This window comes from Aegilops tauschii, chromosome 2 (assembly GCF_002575655.3).
Source record: "Aegilops tauschii subsp. strangulata cultivar AL8/78 chromosome 2, Aet v6.0, whole genome shotgun sequence".
NCBI lineage: Eukaryota > Viridiplantae > Streptophyta > Magnoliopsida > Poales > Poaceae > Aegilops > Aegilops tauschii.
The window spans coordinates 568,218,833-568,229,744 of record NC_053036.3 but is presented as its reverse complement, the minus strand read 5'-3'; the positions used below and the strand labels follow the sequence as shown (position 1 = coordinate 568,229,744).

The window sequence follows — 10,912 nt, the reverse complement described above, 5'->3', positions numbered from 1 at the left end:
CCGGCCGAGGCTCAATTGAAGTTGAAGAGGCCATCACAGATATCCTGCACGGGATGTGTTGACAGTTGATGAATAGATCGAAAGTTTTTCTCGCAAAAAAAAAACTTGAGGCATCCATATAAAGCTATAAAGACCAACACATGTGCGTGGGAAAGTTGAGGTAGAGACTTGAGTAGGCAGACATCAATGGTTCAACACGAAGCTCTCTGCCCACAGGAGGGGACTTACAAGCATAGCAGCAAAGGGAGAAATATCTCATATATTTCAGAATTTGAACCTTTAGAATGTAGGGTGGTCTCCTATTTTCACAGGACAATATATGTAGGGCAGGAGATTACAAAGTTGCCCTCCGGACTACAACATACAACTAGGAGTACTATGGTATTTACAACGAATCTTAAAGGAATATTTCTCCTGAATATCCCAGCAATTTATCCATCGGGAGTATGCCTAGAACTATCCCTTGAAGCACTTTCCTGGCTCTCTGCGACGCCACCTGAGCAGGATGCTCCCCACAAGGCGTGTAGCCTTGGAGACGATGTCCATCCTACAATGTGTGAACCGCGTATACGACGACCGCTTAGGGCACAATCTTGATGCTGTTTGCGGCACTGAGCATACCTTGGACGTGACGTGCCCGTCACCCACGGAGGGAACACCTTGGTGGCCTCTTCAGCACTAGGTATACCCTTGAGATGATAAAATTGCCGTTCGTTCCCATGCGAGACATCTTGCATCTCATTATCTTGAGGCAGCGCGGAAACCCAACATGGGTCTTTTCCTATTTCTGTTGTGTAGCCCTTCTGAAAATTATTAGTTTGGAAAATTTGTCTGGTACTTAATTATGAGTTGCTTCAATGGATTCGTAGGGCTTTTGTCTTGATGATGACCTATCTTTTTACTTGTTACATAGCTTTGGTAGCCTTTGTGTACTAGTTGGCTCGAACCCATATGTTTTCTGGGCCGAGGGAATCTGCATGGATTTTTATCTTAGTACTCCTCATTAATGAGACGTGGACGTCAAAGTAATGAGACGTGGACGTCAAAGTAAACAAAGACAAATTAGCTTTATAAAGTGTGGTTTAGGATCCATAAAACGTTTGTGGGGGGCGGGGTGAGGGGGTACCGAAGTAGAGTTATTATACCGTGGAGGACCAAATCTATCAAAATCGCTTGTCACATGATGTATACTTGGATACTCCAGCATTTGTAAGGTTGTAAAAACACGTATTACATAGGAACTTGTTTGATTACCTTGACAGCACTCTACTATATATACCAGCATAATGTTGAAGTAGAAATGAATTCCACAACTATGCATGGACCTATTCCTATAACCGAACAACTCTTGACTTGGGAAATTTGTTATAAGAGTGAACTAGTAGTATTTATTATGTTGATGATACATGTAGCACATCAAGGAACGTAAAATGCCAGAACATGAACAGAAAAGAAATGCATACAACGCCGGCATTTTTCTTCCCGGCGATGCTAGCTAGAAGGCTAAAGGCAAAGTTCAGCTTCGGCTTGTCAGACAGCGCATGAACTAGAGATGATCATGGATGAGCAGGGATCCCAGGAACTGCAGGAAGCACCACCACCGGGCCCGTAATGGTTGTGGTAAGCGGCAACTCAGGCAACCCCAAAATCTTCGACTCGTCGATGCTGCCACCTGCACCGGCACCGCGTGTAGCTACGAGTGCGCCGTTCTTCTCGTTCAGCTCCCTCCCTTCGCAGGACGCGAGCACCACCAGTAGCAGGAGCGCGACGCCGACACACTTTGCCATTACTAAGGTCTGAGGAAAGAGTCTAGCTTGTGTGGCTGATGTGTTTGAGTGAGGTTAGCCTGAGCATGGTGCACGTTGCATCTTATAGGCCAGCTGCACGGCAGCACGGGTTGGCGGGGTGGCAGCGCCGTGCGTCGTACGGCACATGGGCGGAGGATAGAATGGGTAGGGGTGCGACATGTGCGGCGCCCCTCAATTTCAGGGGAGGAGGATAGAATGGGTAGAATGCGCGGGGAGATGAATGCATGGCGGCACGTCAAGGTCGGTGGATTGGAAACTTGGAATGGCAAGCTAGTCAAGATGAATGCTAGATTTATATGGGGACAACTTATATGGGATCTGGGGTTCAGACGAGATCATGCGATCCAGTGATATGGTCCATTGGATCTCCATCCAGTGGTACAGATAACGAAAAGTGGGATAAGATGGTATCGTTTGCATCAAGATCCCTGGACTTATATTATATAACATTTAACAACAGTCTGGTACGTTTGTAGTGTTGACAAAATGGATTTGACACGGTACTGTACGTGCGAAAATTTATGAAACAGATACTTTGTTCAAGTCAAAATATGAAAATATATACATAAAAGAATATATTTTCTCTCCTGCTGTATACGCCCAATTGGTATAGAAAATAACCTTATTATGCCATACCTAATGTACTGAACCCATATCAGCTACAGCAATACCTGCTACACAAATTTGAAATGTTATCTTCACGTTTGATAAACATGATCTCATCTTTAGTACTACACAGCAGTTACACATTACTTGTTTGCAAATCCAAAAATTGTACTACTAGACAGCAGCATGCTTTTTGCCTAAAAAATAGCATGGGTGATTATTATTTATTTATAACCCAGGAATCAAAGTGTTCTCTGTCTCAAGAACAACAAACCTTCACAAACCCTGAAGCAGAAATGTACAAAATATAAAGAAGATTTCACGAGATGGGATGCACCAGAAAGAAGATCCGCTAACTTGACGAACACATGTAAATAACAAGAAGATTCCACAGGATATCGTGTACATAAACTTCTATGAGAGATTGGAGAGAACACATCCAGTCACATGGAGAACAAATCATGAACCAAAAAGGCACGAAAAAAAGCTATAAGTTTAGATGTGTTATCTACTCATGACCATGGTGCCGATAGCTACAGGCCAAACAGCAAGCGGTGTTGATGACGATTGACGAACGACGATGTTAGGGACGAGGCCACAAGGGGGAAAAAGGAAACGGATCTGGCCGGGATCTATGGAAGGTCAAACGAGAAAGTAGTCCAAATGATGGGTGCGCTCACCGGCGGCGGAGATGACGGCGGCAACATTTGGGAAGGTCCGGCGGCGGTGCTGCCAAAGGCTAGATCTGAACACTTAAGAGAGAACGAAGAGGATTTGTTTGGGCTGGGCACACAGGTGGGATCAGAAGGGCTCAGTACGGCATAGAGGATTTATTTTCGCACGTACAGTACCGTGTCAAATCAATTTTGTCAACACTACAAACGTACCAGACTGTTGTTAAATGTTATATAATATAACTCCAGGGATCTTGATGCAAACTATACCATCTTATCCCACTTTTCGCTCTCTGTACCACTGGATGGAGATCCAATGGACCATATCACTGGATCGCATGATCTCATCTGAACCCCAGATCCCATATAAGTTGTCCCCGGATTTATATTGTCCTCTATCCGTGCCGACTAATCGCAGTCGAGAGGGCAAGCTAGTCAAGCTGCCGCCGTCGAATTAGGGCCTATTATTGGTTTCGTTTCTTCAGTAGATCTTTTCCCGATCAAGGGTTGGAGATTCCTAGAACTGTGCATGACTTTAGATGGGGCGGGGCTAGTTGTTTATTTCCTGGAAATTTGCGACGCTGATTTTAGGATCTTTGTGCTCTCCAAGTGGAACGTTGCCGGCTTGCTGAAGATATTTACGTTGCATACATATTTGGCCATCTCTGACACACAAGTACTCTCGGATGCCGCTGCATTCCATTTAAAACATGGGCCAGCTGCTGATATATACGTGCAGACGTGCAGTGCCATCAACAGCAATATTTACAAATAATGAGCTTAGTAAGTTATTCAGAGACTTTTTTTTGCAAATAGTTATTCAGAGACTTTGTGCTTTATTATAAAACAAAACTAAGTTTTCTGATTAAATAATACCCTCCTCGATCCATAATGAGTGTCGTGGTTTAATTCAAATAAGTGTCATGGTTTTAGTTCAAACAAGTGTCGTGGTTTTAGTTCAAATTTGAACTAAAACCACAACACTTATTATGGATCGGAGGGAGTAGAATGCTATCTGGTCATGGAAGCTTATCCCTAAAAAGAATTTACGTGCAAAATGGAAAATATACCATACTTTCCTTGTTTAGTGTTTTAACTTGTTTATTCCCTTTCCCACAAAAAAAACTTGTTTATTCCCTTTACCAGAAAAATGTCACAAGTTATTCCATGTGTGCAGGGTTATATGGGTGCAATCATCATGCAAGAACAACAGCATGTGTTTCCTCCTCCTCTCTCCTACAAAACCATTGGAGCTGTGGTGGCACCGATCTACCTCCTCCCCGGTGAGATCAAAGCCCCCCTCTCCCTCCATAGACTTCTTAGACGACGAGGTCAGGCATCTCGTTGTCTCGTACCAGTGGTGGTAGGGTGAGATTTTTAGTTTAGGTCTCGATCCCTAGTTGTCAGTGGTAAGGTGATGGTGCTGCGTCGGCGGGGATAAGTCCTCCACACCTTATCCTCATTTTGATGGTGCTTCTTGGCATTGTTGGGAGGCGTTTGGAGGGTGTTGTGTCCCTAGATACGAGTTTCCAGGTTTTGGTTTTTCTTCTCTAGGTTTGTCTTGATGGCATTGTCATGAGGAGCGGGTGTCGCAATTGTCTGTCTTAGTCCACTAGTCCAGTTCTGACCGACCAAGATTGGAAACTTGGTCTCATTGGGGAGCGTGTGAGAGTTATCTTCCCCGGCTCATTCTGGCTGGACCCGAGGTCTTACCCAGAACTCTCTAATGTTTTCTTCTCCGGGGTGGTGAATCCTATGTAAATTGTGATCGCCGACATATTTTGGGGATTTTGAAAATCTTGAACGGGGTTCCCCCTGTTCAATTCGGATGTAACTTTTCGAGTAGATGATTTTTCATATAAATTTTTTTTTAATCCAAGTTCGTATGCAAAAGTTATGCCCATTTTACTAAATTCCTGAGAGATTTTTCAAATAAAGTCGAAATTCATATTTGTAAATTTTCCCAACAATTAGACCACATATCACATGGGAAACTTATTTTCTTTTATTTTTTTTACATTTCCATCATTTTCTTTTATTTATTTTTTTAACTGAAAAGGCGGCCGGGGGGGTGTGTGTGTGCAAAGAAAGTTAGTAATGGCGCACCCGGAGATAGTGCGCCATTACTAGTTGACATAGTAATGGCGCACCTTCACAAAGTGCGCCATTACTATGTGTATGACTTGGTCAAACCTTGGTCACGCACCTATGCAAAGTGCGCCATTACTAAGTTTGACCAAAGTTTGACCAAGTCATACACATAGTGTAACATAGTAATGGCGCATCTATGCAAAGTGCGCCATTACTAAGTTTGACCAAGGTTTGACCAAGTCATACACATAGTAATGGCGCACTTTGTGAAGGTGCGCCATTACTCACTACTAGGAAAAGGCCTACTAGTGGCACACCAGTTTTGCCTACTAATGGCGCACTACTGGTGCGCCACTAGTATTTTTACTAATGGCCCACCACGGGTGCGCCATTAGTAGTGCGCCATTAGTATAGCCCACGGTGCGCCATTACTACTATCTGACTTAGTAATGGCGCACCACACAGAAGTGTGCATTAGTAACAATTTTTTTTTAAATATTTTTTCAGAAATTATTTTTTCAATTTTTTTTATCTCGGGTCACTATGGCTTAATCTCGGGTCAATATACTTAATCTCAAGTCAATTCACACTAAGTGGTCAAACTTCCCGAAAGGTCACCCATTCTCACACTACTACAGCCCGAGCACGCTTAACTTCGCAGTTCTATCCAACCTCAGCACCACCTCACTTAACAGCCACTTGTTGATATATCTATCATATCAATTTTATTAAACCTTGTTGATGTCTACGACTTTGTTCATATTCATGAGTATGATGAAATTTTGAAAAATATTTCAAACTTCCCGGTCATATTACGTATCATTTTTTGAAAAAAAAATTCCAAAAAAGTTTCGAAACCAATATTTTTTTCTGTTACTAGTGGCGCACCTAGCAAACGGTGCGCCACTAGTAAGTTCGAAATTTTTTGAATTTTTTGCCTCTAGATCTTCAAAGCCCCGTAACTTTTTTTCTGTTAGGTTTTTGAGGATTTTGAAGATGTTTAACGGGGTTCCCCCGGTTAAATTCGGATGTAACTTTTCGAGTAGATGATTTTTCATATAAAGCTTTTTAATCCTAGTTTGTATGCAAAAGTTATGCCCATTTTACAAATTCCAGAAAGATTTTGCAAATAAAGTCGAAATTCATATTTGTAAATTTTCCCAACAAGTAGACCATATATCACATGGGAAACTTATTTTCTTTTATTTTTTGACATTTCCATCATTTTCTTTTTTTAAACTGAAAAGGCGGTCCAGGGGGTGCATTCGGTGGAAAGGGCCAAGTTACTAATGGCGCACCATGGGAGTGGTGCGACATTAGTAGTTTTTCAAAACAAATTATTTTGAAACAAAATTTGTAATAAAATTACTAATGGCGCACCGAGTAATGGCGCACCAACCCCACGGTGCGCCATTAGTAGTTAAAAAAACAATTTGAAAAAAAATTAAAACAAAATTACTAATGGCGCACCGTGGGAGTGGTGCGCCATTAATAGTTGAACTAGTAATGACGCACTGTCCTCTGGTGCGCCATTAGTAATTTTGAAAAAAAATAAATTTTTTTTTACTAGTGGCGCACCGTAGATGTGGTGCGCCATTAGTATTTGAACACTAATGGCGCACCAACACATGGTGCGCCATTAGTATATAGTAGTGGCGCACCACATGTCTGGTGCGCCATTAGTGTCCATATCATCTATAGCCCTTTTCCTAGTAGTGACTATGTCAACTAGTAATGGCGCACTTATGCAAAGTGCGCCATTACTAAGTTTGACCAAGTCATACACATAGTAATGACGCACTTTGTGAAGGTGCGCCATTACTATGTCAACTAGTAATGGCGCACTATCCCCTGGTGCGCCATTACTAACAATTTTTTTTATTTTTTTCTAAACTAGTAATGACGCACCACACATCAGGTGCGCCATTAGTAATGTGTCAATAATGGCGCACCTGTATCTGGTGCGCCACTACTATATAGCAGTGGCGCACCACATACATGGTGCGCCATTAATGTTCATATTAGCTATAACTCTTTTCTTAATGGTGAAAGGAGGGTGTTCGAGTAGGCCAGTAGGCTCCATTTGAGAGCACATTGTTTCTCCACATCCTTGTAATGGCTAAAGTATTTTTCATGGTATTTTATGCCCAATTTAAGGTACCATGCTAATTTATTTTGGTTTTTGACAAATTTTTTATTTTCTGAAGTTTTCTCGGTAAAAAAAGGCCAATAAATGGCCGGATGTGTCGCAAATTGTATACAATGTCAGAAAATTTTCAAACCTGACAAGGATGCCTACCGTGGCCATGCCCACCTACTTGTAAAAGTTGGGGACATTGATGTCAAAAATATAACATGCTCAACTAAGGGTGTTCGGGTTGGCTAGTAGGCGAGAGCACATTGTTTCTCTACATCCTTGAAATGGCCCTAATTGTTTTCCATGATCCTTTATGACCAATTCAAGGCTTAATGCCAAGTTTTTTTGGTTGTTAACAAATTTTGCATTCTTTCTAGATTTTTCTCGATCTGAAAAGGCTGATAAATGGCAGGACGTGTCGCAACTTGCATACAATGTCCAAAATTGTCTAAACTTGACATGGATAAAACTGTCGTTCGTTCCCATGCAAGACATCTTGCATCTCATTATCTCGAGGCAGCGCGGAAACCCAACATGGGTCTTTTCCTATTTCTGTTGTGTAGCCCTTCTGAAAATTATTAGTTTGGAAAATTTGTCTGGTACTTAATTATGAGTTGCTTCAATGGATTCGTAGGGCTTTTGTCTTGATGATGACCTATCTTTTTACTTGTTACATAGCTTTGATAGCCTTTGTGTACTAGTTGGCTCGAACCCATATGTTTTCTGGGCCGAGGGAATTTGCATGGATTTTTATCTTAGTACTCCTCATTTTTGTATGTGTCGCTGGGGAAGACATTTGTTCTAAACCATTTGGTTTACTAAGAACTGTTATGGATGCAACTTATCTCTATTGCATATCCCAAGGGGCATATATATATTGCACATGACTTGGGGTATAAGGCAAGAGACATAGTCTGATAAGGACTCCTAGACCAATACTAATACTCCTTAACATAAATATGTTGCTCGGGTGAATCCGCATGGGTCTTCTCTTCGTCATGTTTTATTAGTAGCTTTGTGAACTTCGGTTTGAACCCGTTTGGTGTTAGATTCAGCAGGTTGCTCGACTTGTATAGACTCGCTCAGTCATTCTCAAAATCAGTTGCAGTATATCTAGTGTAACCTTGAATTAGGTGTTAACGAGAAATTGAGCCTCCCCAGCACCATTATGGACCACGTTGGATCCTGGATTGAGGCACTTCAAAGTCCCACGATTTGTGAACGGAGATCCCCCTACCGTTCAAGTATGGGCCATAAAGTCTTTATGACCCTTCATACTCATGGCATCTACCTTGCATCCCAAGCACAATATAAACGAAAATGGGTCATCGAGTTAGGTGCATAGTCCCATGACGCTTTCTCAAGGCACTATGGTCCGACTATTTTCTTTCTTTTTATGGTGCATGTTGGCTTCCTGGTGGCCCTCATGAGTTGAGTAGTGAGCTTCATGGCTTCAAGTAAAGGATCCCCCCCCCCCCCCGCCCCCCTCGACTGCATGGGGAGTTTTCCAGGAAACTTGTGTGGGCAATCCAAGTAAAAGAGACACAAAAAATATTTAAGTGATCTAAGCTAGTAGAATGTTTATTTATCTTAAAGAGAAAAGATATACAGGGTAACTAGTGTGTTGAGTCCCTGGGGCAGTCGTGCTCTGATACCATATTAAGTTCATGCTCCAACCAACTCATCCAAAATTCTGAACTATGAAAGAGGGCAGGACATTGTACTTCAACACAGCCACCCTAACATCATGGATTTGCTGCATATTTGCTGATGAACAGTGCTGGAATTAGTGATGATTTACTGTTAAATTAATGGTTTGGCTCACCCCAATCAGTTTTAAGAGCACTTGGCCATTTTTTCTGGCTCCGCCACTGGTCGTGCGTGTGGTCATTGATGACGTGTTGTATGTTGCGTGAACCAGGGGTATCTAAGGAACTCAGTGGCCTAGGCATCCCCCCCTCCCCCCCCCCCCCCCCCCCCCCCCCCCCCGCACCACGAGTATGCGAGAAAATACAACCAAAAGAATAGGATGTGCGACACGAGAATAACGAAGAGACTACTTTCCCTCCACAGTTACCCATACAAAAAGGATTAAAAACTACTATAACCTAGTCTCTAAAAATCAACTTATCAATCACAATTGGGCATCAGTTAATGCCATGTGTATATAGATCATCGTTATTCGTTAGACCTTCCCGTAGCTCTGCTGTAGTTTCTAATGTCAGAGCTAGAGAGCCTTACTGTTTAATAAAAAAGGGGTACATTTCATCAACTCAAAATAGTCAGGATCGCTGCTTCAATCCCGTTAGATGGATCTCTGGAAATAGGTCGACATGCCTTGACACTTCAGTCTATGTTCAATTGATCATGCGCAACCATCGGCACTTAATCACTCATTGGATTCAATCCTACTGCAACTTGTTGTAGGTGGCATCTCCAAATTACTATCGAGATATAATGAGACGTGGACGTCAAAGTAAACAAAGACAATTTAGCTTTATAAAGTGTGGTTTAAGATCCATAAAACGTTTGTGGGGGGCGGGGTGAGGGGGTACCGAAGTAGAGTTATTATACCGTGGAGGACCAAATCTATCAAAATCGCTTGTCACATGATGTATACTTGGATACTCCAGCATTTGTAAGGTTGTAGAAACACATATTACATAGGAACTTGTTTGATTACCTTGACAGCACTCTACTATATATACCAGCATAATGTTGAAGTAAAAATGAATTCCACAAGTATGGACTTATTCCTATAACCGAACAACTCTTGACTTGGGAATTTTGTTATAAGTGTGAAACAGTAGTATTAATTACGTTGATGAAACATGTAGCACATCAAGGAACGTAAAATGCCAGAACATGAACAGAAAAGAAATGCATACAACGCCGGCATTTTTCTTCCCGGCGGTGCTACCTAGAAGGCTAAAGGCACAAGTTCAACTTCAGCTTGTTAGCCAACACATGGACTAGAGATGATCATGGGTGAGCAGGGATCCCAGGAAGGGCAGGAAGCACCACCACCGGGCCGGTAATGGTAGTGGTAATCGGCAACTCAGGCAACCCCAAAATCTTCGACTCGTCGACGCCGCCACCTGCACCGGCACCGCGTGTAGCTGCGAGTGCTCCGTTCTTCTCGTTCAGCTCCCTCCCTTCGCAGGACGCGAGCACCACCAGTAGCAGGAGCGCGACGCCGACACACTTTGCCATTACTAACTAGGAGGTTATGATATACTACTGAGGTCTGAGGAAAGAGTCTAGCTTGTGTGGCTGTGTTTGAGTGAGATTAGCCTGAGCATGGTGCACGTTACATCTTATAGGCGAGCTGCACGGCAGCATGGGTTTCGCGGGGTGGCAGCGCCGTGCGTCGTACGGCACATGGGCCGAGGATAGAATGGGTAGAGGTGCGACATGTGCGGCGCCCCTCAATTTCAGGGTAGAATGCGCGGGGAGATGAATGCATGGCGGCATGTCAAGGTCGGCGGATTGGAAACTTGGAATGGCAAGCTAGTCAAGATGAATGCTGGATTTATAGATTGTCCTCTATCCGTGCCGACTAATAGCAGTCGAGATGGCAAGCTAGTCAAGCTGCC

General features: G+C 42.9%; 1 long non-coding RNA gene across 1 annotated transcript; it reads right to left on the bottom strand.

The window, feature by feature from the left end:
- Positions 1-1,361: 1,361 nt before the first annotated feature.
- LOC141041779 (uncharacterized) lies at positions 1,362-10,592 on the bottom strand. Its single transcript, XR_012203316.1, has 2 exons — positions 10,415-10,592; positions 1,362-1,672 (listed from the first exon to the last, which is right to left on the bottom strand). It is a non-coding gene; the product is annotated as an uncharacterized lncRNA (long non-coding RNA).
- Positions 10,593-10,912: the final 320 nt, after the last annotated feature.